Source organism: Oncorhynchus mykiss, chromosome 7 (assembly GCF_057628025.1).
Source record: "Oncorhynchus mykiss isolate SJ-2025 chromosome 7, ASM5762802v1, whole genome shotgun sequence".
Classification (NCBI taxonomy): Eukaryota; Metazoa; Chordata; class Actinopteri; order Salmoniformes; family Salmonidae; genus Oncorhynchus; species Oncorhynchus mykiss.
Window position 1 is genome coordinate 39,365,772 of NC_143028.1, and position 20,154 is coordinate 39,385,925.

The following is a 20,154-nucleotide window of genomic DNA, read 5'->3' on the forward strand; positions in this document are numbered from 1 at the left end:
CTTATCAAGAGAACATTCCTGGCCATCCCTACTGCCTCTGATCTGGCGGACTCACTAAACACATACCTCGTTTGTAGATGATGTCTGAATGTTGGTGCCTGCCCCGGGCTATCCGTAACTTAAAATAATAAGAAAATGGTGCTGTTTGGTTTCCTTAATATAAGGAATTTGAAATGATTCATACTTTTACTTTTGATAATTAAGTATATTTTAGCAATTACATTTCCTTTTGATACTTAAGTGTATTGAAAACCAAATACTTTTAGACTTTTACTCAAGTAGGAAATTACAGGGTGACTTTCACTTTTACTTGAGTCATTTTCTATTAAAGTATCTTTACTTTTACTCAAGTATGACATTTGGGTACTTTTTCCACCACTAGTCCAAACTTTCGACTGGTACTGTATATATACTGTATATATTCTGTATGCATCTCGAAACTAGTGATTATTCAAAGTAAATATGAAAACAATGAGCTTAAAACAGGGGTCTAAAATGTTTGCACAGACTTGTAAGGAATAACAGCTAACTAACTGCCTTATGTGCTGATGTTTGAGGTTTTGTTAATTCCTCTGAGGGTTATCTTAGAATATTTACACTTTACTGGAGCGGTTCCTCTTACGGACCTTGTCAATGCATATTTACACAAAACCATACCTTTCCTTGAAATACAACACAAACAATCTGAATGAACCCGCATTGCGGTTTTCCTTGAATTGATTAAATTGGGGAATTTGTTTAATTTACTGTTTTGATAAACACATTCAAAAGTGCCAAATGGGAGAGGTATTTGGTTTTGAGTAGCAGGGAGAGGAAGTAAATATGTAAATGAAACACAGTGGGGGTAGGCAGTAAGATTTACGCAGCTTGCCATAGAGTCTGATAGAAGAATACAGAATAAGTCTGAGGCAAATGTCAGAAGCTGCCTCTGGAAACACTGTGTACACTGGATAGAAAGGTATTACAGCAATGTGACAAGTTAAGTAATTTGCAATGTACCATTTGCAAAGCTTCCATAAAAAACAAGCTGCAATAACCATATGTCCCTCGGGTAAATACATGTTTATTCATAGAGTAGAAGTATATAATAACCCACACCATCCCATTATGGCACAACCAGGCTCTTGTTAGCATTCCACCATCGAAACAGAGGCAGAAGCAGCACTGAAAGTCTCCTTCAGCTCTTGCTCACTGAACTGTAACACTACATTTCAAAGACATGCTTGAGTAATGCAATAATCATATGTTTCAAAACACGAGGGGCAGGAAATCAATATGGGACCAGAATATTGTATTTTCTTCACTTTCTGAAAAATAAGGACTGAGAATGAAGCCTGGATTTGTCTGAGTGGGTCACATTTAATATCTTATCTTCATTTATTTCAATCAGTGTCTTCTAATGAATCCCTCTCCTTCGAGATGGAAGCTGTGTTTCCTGCTTCCTTGACAAGATGTATTTCCTTTAGCTGGAAGAGCTGCAAGATCAACGATTCATCTGGACCACCTCAATGACATGCATAACCTTGTATGCCTTGTCTATGTATAGATATTTCTGTAAATATCATTTGTTTACATAATAACACATCTGTAAAAAAATACATATATTAAAAAATGAATTGCTATAATTGCATTTGCTTGGTTCATGCACGACAGTTTCGGTTTCCATTCGTCCTCATTAAACTGTACTGAAGACTGACTGTGTGTTGTACCACCGTAAATTACAAAGGAATGACACACAAAGCATGTTTCAAAGTACTTACATTTTCGGCATTATGGCAGAAGTGTTTAATTTACACAAAAAAGGATCAAAAGATAATGGCAACATTTAAATATGCTGGGGAAAAAAACGATATTAAAGCAACAGGTAAAGTGTTGGTCCCTGAAAGATCCTAGAAATGTGTTTACACCCCTGTTACTGAGCATTTCTCCTTTCCCAAGAATCCATCCACCTGACAGCTGTGGCATATCAAGAAGCTGATTAAACAGCATGTTCATTACACAGGTGCACCCTGTGCTGGGCACAACAAAAGACCACTCTAAAATGTGCAGTTTTGTCACACAACACAATGCCACAGATGTCTCAAGTTTTGAGGGTGCGTGCAGTTGGCAAGCCTCCAACGTCATTTTAGAGAATTTGGCAGTACTTCAAACTGGCCTCACAACCGCAGACCACGTGTATGGCGTTGTGTGGGCGAGCGGTTTGCTGATGTCAACGTTGTGAACAAAGTGCCCCATGGTGGCGGTGGGGTTATGGTATGGGCAGGCAAAAACTACGGACAATAAACACAATTGCATTTTATTGATGGCAATTGGAATGCACAGATATACCGTGGAGCGAACCTGAGTCCCATTGTCGTGCCATTCATCCTACACCATCACTTCATTTTTCCAGCACGATAATACACAGCCCCATGTCGCAAGGATCTGTACACAGTTCCTGAAAGCTGAAAATGTCCCAGTTCTTCCATGGCCTGCATACTCACCAGACATGTCACCCATTGAGCATGTTTGGAATGCTCTGAAGTGACGTGCACGACAGTGTTCCTGTTTCCGCCAATATCCAGCAATTTCGCATAGCCATTGAAGAGGAGTGGAACAAGATTCCAGATGCCACAATCAACAGCCTGATCAACTCTATGAAAAGGAGATGTGTTGCGCTGCATGAGGCAAATGGTGGTCACACCAGATACTGACTGGTTTTCTGATCCACGCCCCTACCTTTTTATGGGTATCTGTGACCAACTGATGCCTAATACGTATGTATTCCCAGGCATGTGAAATCCATAGATTAGGGCCTAATTTATTTATTTAAATTGACTGATTTCCTCATGTGAACTGTAACTCAGTAAAATCTTTGAAATTGTTGCATGTTGCATTGATATTTTTCTTCAGTATAGCTTTGTAGCCTGAAGGCTGTTCTGTGAGAAGCTTTGCGATGTCCAATGTCTTTCATTTTTAGTGTGACTTGGTAAAATGGAGACATGTCATGATATTGTACCAAATGGTGCGTGGTGAGCAATGGAGGTCAGATTACTAACCATTGATTAGCTTTCCTGAATGATGTATACCTACAGTATACTTACCAGGATACATACATCATAGCATATGCCTATAATAACACATACTTATGAGACAAAGGTAGGCTCAACATTTACAATACACTATGCCTCAATAGAGTTAAGAGAATGACAGAATGAGTTATTACCTAAGCTATTGTATAATTATCAGATATTGTATTTTACGGAGCATTCGTAATGCTTCAGTAATGACTACAGGTGTCCTAATTAATCAGAAACCATGTGAACTTCAACTGTGATAAAGGTTTTGACAGACATGGTCTACCGGACATTTATTTACTTTGAAATGTCTCTCTCTTTCACGGTCTGCCACAGAGACTATTGGTGTAATAGAAAGGTCCAAGGAGCACCCACAGCCAGTTCACTCCATGACAGTATTACAACAGTCACTTCCAGGGTAAAGCACATCCATGAATGGGAACAGAAAGGTTCAAAACTGTTGTAAGGAAGTAAATACAATATAAGAAAGGAGGGTGATTCCAGCGTAATGGCACGCAAAATCACAACTTTTTAATGTCTCACAGAATGGACAAACAAAATAGAAATGACGCTTTTGATGTGTGTGTCTATAGTACCGCTTGGGGGGAGTGTACAGGTAATTTACGAAAGTTACCAGAATCTTTAGTCATTTTGGTAATTAACAGGTAATCAATGGCGGTAAATGTAGTAACTTATACTTGAATAACTTTTTAAAAAATGTATTCATATATAGTATTTATTTTTTTATATATGTGTCCATATTGTCCATGCGTTTCTAGTGGATAGACCATATGGTTCAAGAGAAAATAACATAATTCATGAAAAAAACATCAATTTTCTCTGCAACTCTTCCAACTATTTACTTTTTTCACGATTGCCACCAGTTTGGTGCCAAAACAACAAAGACATTGGCATAAAATAAATAAGTCTGTAAAAACATATATAAAGAATATTTCATGCTGAAACCCTCATCCTTAACACAGATGGTTGGTGGTGTCACGATCGTCCTCCTCTTCATCTGAAGAGGAGAGGCGAGATGGATCGGAAGACCAAAATGCGGCGTGGTAAGTGTCCATGGTAAATCTTTAATAAAGAAAGTACTGACACTGCATACAAAACAATAAACAAATGACGACCGTGAAGCTACAAATTAGACCTGTGCTGACACAAGCCACTAACATAGACAATCACCCACCAACAAACAGTGCAACCCAGGCTACCTAAGTATGATTCTCAATCAGAGACAACTAATGACACCTGCCTCTGATTGAGAACCATACTAGGCCGAAACATAGAAATAGACAAACTAGACATGTAACATAGAATGCCCACCCAGCTCACACCCTGACCAACCAAAACATAAAAACATACAAAGCAAACTATGGTCAGGGTGTGACAGGTGGTTTATATTTAGGATAATGTTTTTCAGCTTTGTCATATATGTTGTTATTTTAAAATCAATGTATTTTAGTTTTGATATGTTTATCATGTGATAAGGCCACACAGAGGGACCGAGATAATTACAGACACCTGTGATAATCTGAAGTAGCCAAAAGCGCCACTAGACATCGTGACAAATGACATAAAATCCTTTAAAGATACCAAACTTCTGGTAGTTTACTGTTAAACTTAGAATGTTTTCAGTAATATACCCTCACTTTGCGACCTTATGTATACACAAAAAAGCGGACTAAATATTGGCATGATGGAGAAACCAAGCTAATAATGGATGTTACATGAAATGGACAAGCTTTTTGGGGAGAATGTCTGTGAGTTACCATGGATAGCCATTTTGAAGAATAGACTTGGCTGAACACAACAACGATATTAATATGAAAAAGTCATTTCAATTCTTACTTTAGACAGCGAAAAATGACCGCTATGGATGATACACCCTCCGTTAGGGATGTTACAGAGTCTGAAATAGACATTCTAATCTAATGCCTTGGACCAAAATCTATCATAACACATTTGTTGTCATTTGGAATGTTTTAAAAATGCCTGCAGAAGGTATAGTACCACAGGATTGCATAATTATAGCCTGAATAGTACACACGATCAGTTGTCACACCCAATAAGGAATTTATTTTCTCTCTTTATATGTTATGTGCTGAAAGTATTCCCACCTCTTGACTTTATCCGCATTTTGTTGTATTTTTATCCTGCATTTGGCCTACACACAATACCCCATAATATGAAAGTGAAATTATGAAAGTGATCTATACGGTTCAGGGACATAAACGTTATTTTAAAAACATGGGAACCGGTTAATAACGTTATTTTCCATTCCGAGCATTTCTGACCCACAAAACAATGCAACACAGCTCCTATAAAAAGCACTCACTCTGTCTAAAAAACATTTTCCAGTGTCTGCCTGACAGCTGAAAATCTTTGCCAGTGTGTGTGCATGTAGGCTATCTGCCCCTCCCCCTCCGAAGCTACTGGAGCCTACTGACGTTACAAGCGTGATTCAGAAATTAGGAAGAGAGATCTTTTATTTGAGAAGACTATGGATTAACTTTTTTTGACTGCAAGTTAAGGATACAATAGTTATCACGTTTAACATTGAGTTAACAAAAAAAAAATGTAAAACGTGTTTTTATTTAAATTATTGTGCCGCTCTGCACACACAAGCTTGTTAGCTTGCTAGCTAGCTCTGGTCCAACGTTAAGCCAACTCTCGGAAGTTCAAAGACATTCAAAGTTCCTTGATAGAATTCCAATTAGCTCATTCATCCCCCCTCCTCTCCCCTGTACCTTTTCCCCAGGTCGTTGCTGTAAATGAGAATGTGTTCTCAGTCAAGTTACCTGGTAAAATAAGGGTTAAATAAAAATAATTAAGTACAGATAGAAGCCGCTCCTCTTTAGGTATAATTCTGTGGGCTTAATTCAGATAATGCATATCATCACAAGCGGTAGGTAGCTTAGTGGTTAGAGTGTTAGGCCAGTAACCAAAAGGTTGCTGGATCAAATCCCCAAGTTCACCCTCTTTTGTTCTCTCTCCACCCTTAAAATTCCAGTTCTGTCTTGCGCCCTACACACTCCATTACATTGGACAGACAAGTTCATAGCGAGCTGCTCTGTCTGCAGTAATTGGTGAAGTAATTTATTGTCGAGCTCAATGTAAAAACATGTAGTTTTCAGAGGTTTAAAAAGGAACAGAAAGGAACATACGGACTCGGGAGAGAGCCATTCGTCCTCTGAAACACGACCCTGCCAAGCCACACTGCTCGCTGAACCCGGAAGCCAGCCGAACCAATGCGTTGGAGGAAACGCTGTGCAACTGGCATCACGAGTCAGCGTGCATGCGCTCGGGCCCACCACAAGGAGTCGCTAGAACACGATGGGACAAACCCTCTCCTAACCCAGACAATTGTGCACTGCCTAATTGACCCTGGGATCGAACTGTAGTCTGTAGTGATGCCTCTACTACTGTGATGCAGTGCCTTAGACTGCTGCACCCCTCAGGAGGCCTCAAAGTAGTCACTTTCTTCTTTTTTCCACCACAAAGCATTGTTAAAACTATAGCTAAGCCCATAGTTATAGTTATTCCAGGCCTACTTGTAAAAATGTAAAGAAACTACTACATGGCTCACAATGTATGGCTATCAACCTCCGAAAATACATATACCTACATTCTCCTTCTCATGGTTCTTTGTATTGGGATGTAACCAAGCTAAGGTAAGCTATGGCGACGTTGAAACACTTCATGTCGGTGAGAATCTCATAATACTCTGTCTGGAACCAGTGTGTCGCCTTGGTTTTGACTTGTTGTATAACCACCATAATGAACATCAGAACAAAGGAGCAGACAGTTTAGAGCTAAAACACAGCACACAAATCCCATTCTTCGCCTTATAAGCTAGTGTTTCATGCGGCAAGCGTTTCATGAGTGTCAAATCGAATAATCCTAAAGCGGGGCAGCCTCTGCCAGCTCGGAGCACAATAAACAGAGACACTACGGTAAAACCGCTCAACTATCAAGATGTCCAAGAGTGCTGTTGATGATACAATTGCTGTACTGTTTAAAGAGATAAGACATGATGCAAGAAGCCTGTATTAATCACTTCTCAAATCAACCAAACCAATTCCCATTCGTATGCATGTGATTTAGTAGCCAACTCCCCTGAACTATCGTTGCAGTGCCATGCTATGCCAGACATATGGCATGGCAGCCATAGTCCGAGAGATTGGCTCAAGCACTAACATCTCTGAAACTAGGCTACAACATCAGTGCCTCATATCACTAACAGAATGGTACCATCATCATCTGTTCCCTGATAAAAAGGACCAGCTGAAACACAGTGGGTGGTGACTAGATGTTGGCAGTGGACAGTTAAGGCTCGTAGACCATCCAGGGTGATATTACAGGCTTCATTACTTACATCATCATGTCTCTCAATCCCCGACTCACGGCGGTGTCGCGCACCAGCTGGATTACAATAGAATGTGTTTCCTCATTATAAAACCCAATAAAGGCTGAACAACTGGAGTCATGCGCAGTAATTCAACTCCATATAATGGGGTCAAAGAAGGCAGCATTACCCTTTCTGTGAAGTCGAGAATACAGCGTCAACATCAACACCCCAAACCATCCTTGACATGGATGCTTGAAATACAGCGAAAATAAAGAGTATTTCACACAATGACAATTGTGCCAGCGCTCCCTTATAAAATAGATATTCATCTCAACATGATTCACATGGATAAATAACGAATATAAGGAAAAAGAATAGTTGCATTCAGAGGAAATTGAATCACATCCAAGGCTCACTGGTACAGTACATCATAGCTCACCTGCCATACAGGACAGTATATTGGACATTTCCATTGATAAAATGACTGTATGAAACAGACTATTTGGATTCTTCAAGATGGTTTAAAGCGATCATTAGGGATTTTGGCTATTTGAATCTACTTCCCCAGAGTCAGATGAACCTGTGGATACCATTTTTATGTATCCGTGTCCAGTATGAAGGAAGTTAGAGGTAGTTTCACAGGCCAAATGCTAACTAGCTTAAAATGGTATCCACAAGTTCATATGACTCTGGCTTCATTGCCAAAATCTCTAACTATCCCTTTAAATTGCTGACCTTTTTAACATGGCAAGCAGAGAAGAGACTTTTCATAATCTGCTGTGATTGATGTGTATTTGACAGCAGATACTTCATGGCGTGCTGCTTTGTACACTTGTAAGGCAGACTAGATAACTCTGCTCTCTGCAAACACAGTACTCTATAGTGGATTATATACACAAGAACTAAGCCATTCTGGTGGCCTACTTCCCTTGAATATAGCTGTCAATTATTTCACCTCGTGAGTCATATTTTCCTGCTTTTCTAGCATGGATAGTGTGTCCACCAGTGTGCTCCTGGATAGCATTTTAACACTGAATAAACATTGTCATATAATTCTTAGCCTGTTCTGCCCTTTCAGCTGATGTTCTGTCCGTCACACAGGTAAGTCCCCATTTTTAAAATGCACCAGAAAGAGGAAGGACTCCCTTATTGCTTAATCGCAGCTCTTGGAGGTCATTATTTTGCTATTTGCATGTAGCTTTCACAAGCTTTAACAATCCCTTGAAAACATTAGCAAAAACATTTACACTTATAAGAACAACAGGGGACATTTTACTATCTGTAAAGATGAGAGCAGCACGCGAAGAGTGCTTCTGCTGTGCAGTGTCAAACCTTCCAAGAAATGTATGTAATGTATTGTTCTGAATATTCATAATTAAACAAAGACAGTCATCAGCAGACTGTATGCTTCACAATTACTACATAAATAACACAGGCTTTGGATACAACATACTATTCATAGGATGAATACTAGCAGTATATTCATATTCATATGAATTGATACCGTTGCTTTCTTCAAAATGAATTGTCTAAAGTCTACAGAATGCCGACTGTTGTGAATCAGGATATTCAAATGGCCTTGTATTTGTTTCTGGTCAAACTTGTTCTATAAGATTGTATTCTATCAAAACAAATTCAATCCACCAGAAACCATAAAACGGTGCCAGAACATTGTGACATTCTGTTGAGTCATCTAGTGATCCCAATTCATCCAACATTTCTTTCATCTCAACTATGTGAAAAGAAAATAACAATGCCTTCTGGGGCATGTTGTTTTTATTAAGCATATTAGTATTCCAATAAATGGTGGGGGAAAGAAGGCTCACAAATCACAGGCCCACCCTATGGGGGGGGGGGGTACCATTTTCCTCTCAAAAATAATTGCAAAATCAGAGAATTTTCCCCAGTGGTACAACGATAACAAAGTGTTAAAAGATCAAAACAATTCCCTCATCTTCAATTTCAGTGCATTCTGAAGAAGAAACACAAACCTGCCCCCTTGCTGTGATAGCTTGGAAATTAGTTGTTAGAAGCCCCCACAGAAAGAATAGTTAATAATGCAATAGTTCCAATGCTCAGATATTTACACAAGCTGGTGTTACTCTTATTAGGCCTTCAATCAAATCTGTTCCCAAGGAGGGACCGTATCACACCATGTTTGAGTAAGGAAGTGATGCAGGAACAACACAGTTTGTATCAGCCAAAAGCCCACATCTAGCGCTAACATATTTTTTCAACATACCGTAGCTAAAGCACAGGATTGAGGCAATATGAGTGGAATACAGCTAGGGTGTTAACTGAATGACCAAGCAAGAAATACTGCAGGAGATGGAGCTGCCTGGATGTAGAAGATGTTATAATGTACCTACTGTACAAGAGCAAAATCAATTCACTATCTCACTTTATCTCCTTACAAATGTACACATAGTGGATGTTTAACTAACCTTAATAACTATGTCATTACATTACATACTCACTGTATTTCCAACTTCAAAGTCTGCTAATACCTCAATTCACACAATACTTTTATGGAAAGGTCTGGACAGAATTCTCCTTTTTCCATCCCCTAAAGGCAAGAGGTAAAAGGTGGCAGACATGATTTACCATCCTGTAAGAATAGGAGATTTGTTGTATTGAAATCCAATCTACGGTCTGTGAGACCACAACACCTCCAGCTGTAGACTGATCTCTTAGAGCTGACCAAATGCCTCTCAGCAAATAAAAAGCCTTTTAACACAAATTGCCGTTTTTGGCTTTTTCACCTTTTATGAAGAAAAAAAACAGGACAGTGCAGGCAGATGCATTAGGAGGTAGGCTGATTTTAATTGTTGGGTCATTGGGCCATTGAAGTGTTGCTAGCTGGAATATAGTACTTGAGTAAAACGATGAGCTATTGTAGGGCGGGCCAGCCCCCAAAGTGACTGTTATCAGCTGTATGCAAAAGGTTTTATTGCCTTCTCGGAAATTCAGCCTTCTCTGTGTTGCTCAGGCCACCCCCCCCCCCCCATTCTGTCACACCTCCGTGAAGCAGATGTTATGTTTCCTTTACATCCTGTAGGTCTGATATCTGATTGAAGGTTATTACTTTACAGTAATACTACCTGCAAAACAACTCAGATATCAAATCTAACATGGTAAAAATGGTTATAAAAGGGTCTTAGCTTCTCTTTCTGGTGAGACCTGTGCTAGTGAGATACCTACACTCTCTCTCTCCTCCTCGTGGACTCTTGGGGCCATGCCCTTTCAGGCGATGACTTCTCTCCCTCTCTCCCTCTGATCATGCCTAGAATAATGCCTTGTAAATGCTTGTTAATGCTTGGTAACATAAGCTGATGCCTTGTGTGTGAATCATTCATTTTACCATGTCAATTAAATATTTGCTTTTGATATAGACAATTCTTATTCCTTTCTTGACCTTTCTATTACTGTGACTTAACTATGGTATCTTGCATATTTCTAAATCATCTTTCTGGAGTCAGAAAACCATTTCATGGGCTAATTGCTTAGTCTTATAATGGGTCGTATGTGAGGTATATATAATACAAATATGATAAATATTACCCCACTGGTTCATTGTGGTAAATATGTATTTATTTATTATTATTCATACGTATTCAAGAATACTGACAGTTCAACAAAGTTCAATGCTAGAGCTGAAGTACAAGTCCTGTCCTGGTCTAAACTTTTCAACAGATGAACCTTTTAATGCAGTGGGCTAAATCAGGGTCACACAGAGTGTTTACTGGTACGTTTTATACAAATCTACTTTCAAACAAAAGTATGCCCTACGATGGAACTGCGATGATGAGATAGATGTTCTTCTTCTTTGTTTTTATGTTTTATTATCTCGCTGTCATACTGTGTTCAACCGTGTTGGATATTGCCTAGCCGTCATGGATATTGCCTAGGACCCCAATGGAAATAAGTCCCAGACTCTATTGTGTGTTATTCTCGATGATTTTACTCATGTGCATGTATGGCTTTTCAAGTTTTATGTGTGCTCGTTTTTTTCTAGATGGTCAAATTAATAAACTAAAGTCAACTAAAATGCACCTCACACACATGGTTATAGGCTTTAAAACAAGAGATATAAAGATCAAATGTATTACATTTTGAGTTTGCATCCCAATATTACAGTATATAGATATATATATCTATATACATATATATAAGTCCGAAGTTTACATATACCTTAGCCAAATACATTCAAACTCAGTTTTTCACAATTCCTGGGTGAATTTTGGCCCAATCCTCTTGACAGAGCTGGTGTAACTGAGTCAGGTTTGTAGGCCTCCTTGCTCGCACACGCTTTTTCAGTTCTGCCCACAAATGTTCTATAGGCTTGAGGTCAGGATTTTGTGATGGCCACTTCAGTACCTTGACTTTGTTGTCCTTAAGCCATTTTGCCACAACTTTGGAAGTATGCTTGGGGTCATTGTCCATTTGGAAGACCCATTTGCGACAAAGCTTGAACTTCCTGACTGATGTCTTGAGATGTTGCTTCAATATATCCACATAATTGTCCTGCCTCATAATGCCCCTCCTGCAGCAAAGCACCCCCACAACATGATGCTGCCATCCCCTGTGCTTCACGGTTGGGATGGTGTTATTTGGCTTGCAAGCCTCCCACATTTTCCTCCAAACATAACAATGGTCCTTATGGCCAAACAGTTCTATTTTTGTTTCATCAGACCAGAGGACATTTCTCCAAAAAGTGCGATCTTTGTCCCCATGTGCAGTTGCAAACTGTAGTCTGGCTTTTTTTGTGGCGGTTTTGGAGCAGTGGCTTCTTCCTTGCCGAGCGGTCTTTCAGGTTATGTCGATATGGGACTCGTTTTACTGTGGATATAGATACTTTTGTATCTTCCAGCATCTTCACAAGGTCCTTTGCTGTTGTTCTGGAATTGATTTGCTCTTTTCGCACCAAAGTACGTTCATCTCTAGGAGACAGAAAGCGTCTCCTTCATGAGCAGTATGACGGCTGAGTGGTCCCATGGTGTTTATACTTGCGTACTATTGTTTGTACAGATTAATATGGTGCCTTCAGACATTTGGAAATTGTTCCCAAGGATGAACCAGACTTGTGGAGATTTTTTTCTGAGGTCTTGGCTGATTTCATCTGATTTTCCCATGATGTCAAGCAAAGAGGCACTGAATTTGAAGGTAAGCCTTGAAATACATCCACAGGTACACCTCCAATTGACTCAAATTATGTCAATTAGCCTATCAGAAGCTTCTAAACCCATGACATCATTTTCTGGAATTTTCCAAGCTGTTTAAAGGCACAGTCAACTTAGTGTATGTACACTTCTAACCCACTGGAATTGTGATACAGTGAGTTATAATTGAAATAATCTGTCTGTAAACAATTGTTGGAAATGTTACTTGTGTCATGCACAAAGTAGATGTCCTAACCGACTTGCCAAAACTATAGTTAAATAACAAGACATTTGTGGAGTGGTTGAAAAATGAGTTTTAAGGACTCCAACCTAAATGTATGTAAACTTCCGACTTGTACTGTATAGAGTACATCACAGAAGACTGAAATATAACAAAACCGTTGACATAGAAACACCGGATTTCCAGCAGTTAAAAAAAAAAAAAAAATGTTGATGAATTATGAAATGACATAAAAATATGAATAACATTCCATCCATGAGGCCACTAGGTCATTTGACTGCAGGAAAGGTCTACTTCATAACTTGTTTTAGATGCATGCTATCTGTCTGCTTGAATTGTCTGCTGGAACAAGATGCTCAATGCTCAATGTATTTTTTTAGCAACGCTGATAGATTTACCACCACGTTACTTGACTTTCGAAATGCTTTCATATAAAAGTGCTGCTCCACAAAAACACCACTGCTGGGTTTTGTGCTGCTGTCAGCTAGTTCATGTTTTTTTTTAGAACACATGGAATAAAACATGATGCTGTACAAACAACCAATTTGTGTAGAAGAAGGTCAAAGGGTAAGAGCTGACAGGGATGGACAGTCAGGGAAGTCCTCTTTCTCTGGAAAAAGAAACCCTCTGTTGAAACCCTTTGGTCCCTCAGTCCCACACAGTTCGGTCTAAAAACAATATAAATTAACCATTGGACCTGGCGCTATTGTCTGTGTCAAATGTCTCCCTCAGTTAAAACGCTTCTCAAACAAAACATAGAGTATATATTGTTGTGCCGGGGTGATTGATATGGGTATTCAAATGTAGAAATCTTCTAAAGTATTCATATATGGTACATGTCTCTCCGCTATTCCCATTTGCATACATATGGCAAGATTTCTGCCTACACCACTGACAACTCAGCTTGGCAAAAACAATGCCTGCTTCAAAACAATGACTGACACTACACCCAATGATCCCAATGAACAAACAATTTGGCTCCTCGGCGGGCAGAGAACTAGAGAACACCCAGATATGACACAGGAGGTGTGTAAACCGCTGTCTGTGCACTGGCAAAGTAGTATCAGGGGCCTGCAGCCTTCCTTCTCATCCATAATGATGTTATGAAGAATCACACAGCACTGTTTACTTTTTAAAAAACCAGCAGAGAGCAGCAGAAAAATGGGGCTAAAGAACTGACACAGAGCATTTGTCTTTATTTGCTGCTCTTTGCCCTGTTGTTCTTTAAAGCGCCAGTGTGGCAACAACCTCAGAGGCAAGACCCTTGGACTGCACAGTTATTTGTCATAAAAGTCATTCCCTCACAGTCGTGACGCTCCATAGAAAATACTTAGACTTCATAGTCAACAACTAGGGGCCTGCCTAATAGTGCCGCCAAACCTTCCCGGTTTGGTCTGGAGTCCCGTGGAATCACAGCGCTTTTCAACTGAGATTGTACTCACACAGTAGGGACTGTGCAGAGATGAGTGGCTTTCTGGACTATGGCATTGGCTGAGCACTCATGAAAATTAGTGCTGGAGGCATTTCTGGCTCTGTAAATGCAGTCAATATCATAATCAAAGTAGCGGTGTACAGTAGTACCTAAGGGGTAAAAAAAAAGAGCAAGAAAATGTATACACAGGCAACCATAGATCAAAAACTCAAAGCACTGGCTAAAGAGTAAATCAGAGTCCAGAGACGCAGAGACATGATAGTCCAGGGTCCCATTGTGACATAGCTACGAGGCTTTGAGACCATCGTCCATGGGGAAATTGATTGAGCCAATGCAGAGAATTCCAAAAGTAAAAAAGTATGAGAGAAAAACATTCTAGAACACTGCTGTGCGTCCGCGTACATGTTTTGGACTCTAATAGACGCTAAAGGCCTATCTATGCAATTGAATGTATGCAAAATGATAACATTTCCTGTCACTACTGGGAAGGGCAATATAGGGGAATGACTTGAAATTGAGAAACGTTTCTTTCACGGTGTGATGATAACGCCCATAAAGAACCAGATTATAATTCCAGCACGTTATCAAGCATGAATTTAGGAAAAAAGTCAAAAGATCTATTTTATTTCAACATTTTGACTGATACAGTGTCTCTCAACCATATTGATACAGCTAAGTGAGTGGGGAGGAGATTTCTGACAAGGCTGCACGGTTACTGGTTAAGAAGGACAGACATATTTGGCTGAACTTCACTGCTGCCCTACTGAATACTGCTCCAATAAGAGATAAAAATGTGTTGAAAATGTGAAGAAAATGCTGAAGTGTTCCTTGCATGTGAAACAAGCACAATGCCTCTCTTTTGAACTGAGAGCGTTTGACAGGCACTCCTCTCCAATGCTGAAATAAAGTTACAGTACCTTAATGGACACTCACTTTAGTCGCTTGCTGGGGACACTTATTTTTACCAGAAGCATTGCAAAATGTACATGTTTCCCAAAGGTTACTATGGAAAACAAAGATTTCCTTTTCTTTCAAAAGTGTTTCCTGTCCTGGAGGGAGGGAAGAATTGTATACATTAAATAAAAATATCCCCTATGACACATTTTCTCAATACCAGCAGGAACCATCCAATGAAATTTTTATGAAATGTCTCTAAATGTTACTATCCCATAATCTATTTAATGTCACTCCTGCACTACATCACTTCTGACAGGCTGTTGGCCTGCTGCACGCTAACCATTACAGGCCTGTTGTTCTACTTCCTGCAAAGCTGCATCTGCCAGGGCACTCTCCAGTCCACCAAGAAACTACAACAATTAACACGCAATGTTTAAACCAACCAACCATGTGTCCATGGCAGATCATATAGTTATGCCAGGTAGCCAAGTCATTCCAAACTTGGTTTGTCTCTGCAGGGTGCCTGCCGTGTCCATTGAGCTGCACGGTGCATGTCAGCCTCGGGATTACTTTCATCAAGAACGCAGGAACTAGGAGCGGGGGAGGAAGTGGTGAGGATTTCCAACACAGGATTGCCTGGACAATTTGTTCTTGCTATCATGGAATTCATGTTTGAGGAAACCCACTAACGGTTTGATTAAATGTTCTTTCCATGTCATTTCAACAAAAACACATTTGATGTGATGATGTTGAATCAACATGGAAAACTGATTGGACTTGCAACAAGTCATCAATGTCGGGGAATTTCTGACTTTATTCACCCAACTTTTCAACCAAATCCAATGACATGGTGACATGTTTTATTGATTTCACGTAGAATTTAGGTTAGTTGTCGACTCAACCAAAACTAGACGCTGAAATTAAGTCCGTGCCCAGTGGGAATGCTCTCGATAATGTCCATGTGAAGTGCAAAGGGACAGAGGATCCATTAATAGCTACCAGACAAACCAAATTTACAGCACAGCCGTATCTATATCACTCATCTAAAGGACGCTTTTCATCTCCCACAGCAAAGCAGATATCACACCTTATCATACATTCCACATTCAGAGCACACCTAACCAGTAACACAAGTGAACTCACAGAGGACTCTAGGCAGCCGTGGAGAAGGCAGATACAAATATACACTGTAAATAACACATTTGGTCAACCAGTAATTATTTAATATAAGAGCGGACTAAAAAAACAGACAGATGCTCAAATATCTATTATGCATATTAAAAGAGCAGGTTTAGTTGTGCATCTGGCTACAGCGAGTGTGAGTGGACACATCTGTTAGCCACCCATTTAAATCAGATAAGGGCACTGGGCAACAGCAGCAGAGTACCATGAGGCTGATGGACAGATGCTTGGATTAGTCCTGTGTTGATCGCTAGGAAATGATTTTTCAATGGTGGCCAAAGAAAATTTAGGAAGGATGTAAATTTAGGATATTGATCTTGACTTTATTGATATGTTTTGAAGTTTCCTGACTGAACCTATGCCTATTTGCTAAAAGTGTACTTGTATAGCCTGTACAAAATTGAGATAATGTAGAAGAGAAGCCATTGTGGAATATTTCTGTTTGCTTAATCTAGTTGGCTAGACATAGGATACTATGACCGCAATTGCTGGTCAACTACATAATCAGCAAATCCAGGGGGGATTATGATAGGGAGTCAGCGCAAGGGATTAGGCTACCAAACATCTGCACACACTGATCGGCATGGTGGCACACAGCTACTGACTCATAGAATACATACTTCCAGCATAACAGCTCCCAAACTAAATCCAACACTCCTGGCAAATCAGTGGCCTCATTTATCAAACACGCATAAATGTCTCACTAAATCCTGGCGTACTTGGAGATTCTAGGATTTGCGTGCGCAATAAATTAGTATGATTTATCAAACTGTCACATGCAACATATCATACTATATTTCTGTGCTTGTGAACGAGTGCTACAGCACTGCCTGGTAAATGCCCTCCATTCACCTTTAATGGTAACAAAAATGCTCTCCATTCACCTTTAATGGTAACAAAAATACCCTAATTTGCTGTATGATTTGGAGACGTTGGAACAGGATCAAGACAGCTTCTAAAAGAAAGGGCAACGGCAAATTTGATCACATTTCTGTAGAGGTGTGGTCAGAATGTTTTAATATTTTGCAGTGACATTTTTAAACAAAAAATGCATGTGGCCTATAGCCAGTGCCAAACACTGGGGGTGCATTCTGCAAGATTGATTGTATATTGAACTATTTTAAAGTAAATACTGTCTACAGCCCAAACTTTTACGCAAAAGACAAATTGTTGTTCAATAATTTTGTTTATCAATACATGATTATGTTTCCTGCCTTGGGATAGGCTCTGAGATTAAATAGGCTGTGATCACGTGCTCCTATCACATACCAAAACTGTAGCCTACCCATACTGTAAAATATTTTTAAATAGGCTACTGGTCTATTTACTTTCGAGCATGGTGGGCTATTGAATGAGCGATGGATAAATGGTACCCTAATATTCGTTGTGTAGCGGGAATAACCCAGTCATGACAGAAAAGGAGAGATATCCTGCAATATGATTATGTTTTAGGCCAATATAGTAAAATACAATAAATATATTAGGCGTCATGCTGCTATGTGATCTCCTTACCAATGGCAAATGTAAATGTATCTGTTTTATCATTCTGCCTATGTTTTAATATGTTATTAGCCTACCATTATTATAATTGCCTTGCCTCAAACACCTTCATTTTCCCCAACATATTGCTTGCAATACAGTTGCTCAACCAATAGAAGTTGTGGTAAGCATGGTCTGAGATTTGCGTGGACATACGCACACTTTCCCGTCAAGTTCAAAATTGATAAATACCAACCTTTGTGGGAAAAATGGTGCGCACGCACCTTTGATAAATGAGGCCCCAGATCATTACAACTCCAAGTGGGTTACGCGCGCGCAAAATGAATGGGCGACCCTGTTTATTGATGTAAATATGGGATAACACTAGTAGGATATGGGTTATGAGTTTTCACGGGAAAGTTACAGAGGTGCCTTTTCACCTGCAGTGTGGGCTATAAGCCTATACGGGCTTGGGCTACTACAGTTTCCAACACTGATTGAACAATTCAATGTGAATGAAATGCAATTACAAACAAGGCTAAAGCAAATAAATTAACTATTTTGACAATAAAGAGTATATTCGATTGGGACACAGATAACAAGCTATAATAGTCTAGCATTATAACGATAATAGTAATAATAGCCTAATAATAATAATAACAAAATTCTTACCGTATGCGTAATTATCCCTGCAATTAGCATTTCATTTAAATAATCCGTGTTTCGATACTCCTAACAAAATTCTGTACACATGCATTCACTGTTGAATCGTGGCGACGCTGTCGGCGGCTGAGTATGCACTATGAATATTCCTCCCTCACTCGAGAGTGCAAGGCATTGTAGGCTATCCCCGACCGAATACATTAAAATAGTAGCCTACTCTATGAATGTCGCTTTCGTTGTTTGCAATGTAGGTAAAGAGTGCACAGTTTAACAGGAGCTCCCCGCGACTATTATCTAAATATACTTACTGTGATGCATCATTTTCCTTCCTCTAACCCGAGCAAAGCAGGCACACGAGCTGTCCTCGGTGAGGCACTCACTGCACCGAGCATCCAAGCGGAACAGACCCTTCTGGGTAGTCTAAGCGGTCGAGATATAATAGAGCAATTCTTTCAGCTGGGCTCTAATACAAAATAACTACGCGATCTGTAAAACACTCCAATTCAGCAATACACGGAAAGTATTGTAAACTAGTACGATTCCCATTGATTAGGAAAGCAGTGCCAAGCCATTAGCGCATAAATCATTCTACCTTATCCTACAGTGGCGTGAGCTGGCACAAGAGGGGCTGGGGGCACCTCCCACATACTTAGGACTTGTCTGAGGAAATCTGGTACAATAACTTTAAAGTTCACTGAAGTTATTATTACAGTAGTGTAACTATATTGTCAAGACTGTGATATTAGGCTACCCTATTAGATGAAAGAAAGAACAATTAAAATGTTATGAAGGTATTCTTTTTTCCAAACTACCAACAAAATGATGAGTATTGTTAATTTAAAACTTTTGGGGTGGTGTTTTTAAAACATTTTCTATACAACAGTTTCAGTAATAGTGTTTTTAGGGTTTTTGTTCCCTCAATAGTGTCTGAAACCAGCAATCAGGCAGGTAATAACCTGAGGTTTATCCTTCCAGATCAAGGTTTAGTGTCCTCATGCTAAATGTATCAGCCCATAACCCTGGAAAAGGCTACACCCAGAATGCATTAGCTGATCAAATATTTATATCTTCTTAATGAGATCACATCTCACCATCCGGACATTGCATTTTCCATTCAATACCATGAAATCCCCCTCAATTAAGCAGAATTGGCGGATTGAATCGAGATTTACCATTGACAACAATGAGCTGGTTTAAATGGGATACAGAGATGTACCCGGGGAGCAGGAGGTCCATGAGGTCAGTTGAAGAACTTTAAGCCTTTAAATCTGCATCTTAAACAATGAACTGATTCTATCGACACCTGTGACTCCCAGTTACCAGTCCATAGACACAAGTCTGTATTGCCAGGAGTGTGAAGTCAGTGGTTTGATAATATTATATTATCTCTCTCTCTCTCTCTCTCTCTCTCTCTCTCTCTCTCTCTCTCTCTCTCTCTCTCTCTCTCTCTCTCTCTCTCTCTCTCTCTCTCTCTCTCTCTCTCTCTCTCTCTCTCGAACATACAACTATCCACTAGGTGGCAACAAGATTTCAAGTGAGTTGTCAAGATAAGACCTTTGTGCCAGAGGTAATTGTTAATAGCCTACCATAATGAAAATTAAATTCAGTTATTGTTTACGTATTTTTTTTTAAATCTAGACTATGCATGCAATAACATTGACTTGTTCATTCATACATAGTAAAAATGT

The 20,154-nt window shown here is 39.6% G+C and overlaps 1 protein-coding gene across 1 annotated transcript in view; it reads right to left on the reverse strand.

Annotated features, from left to right (window-relative positions):
• The window catches only part of cntn4 (contactin 4), a 174,540-nt gene extending 155,451 nt beyond the window's left edge, over positions 1 to 19,089 (reverse strand). Inside the window, exon 1 of the mRNA XM_021609437.3 lies at positions 18,775 to 19,089. The gene's annotated coding sequence lies outside the window, so the exon portion shown is untranslated. The remainder of the gene's footprint in view (positions 1 to 18,774) is intronic.
• Positions 19,090 to 20,154: the final 1,065 nt, after the last annotated feature.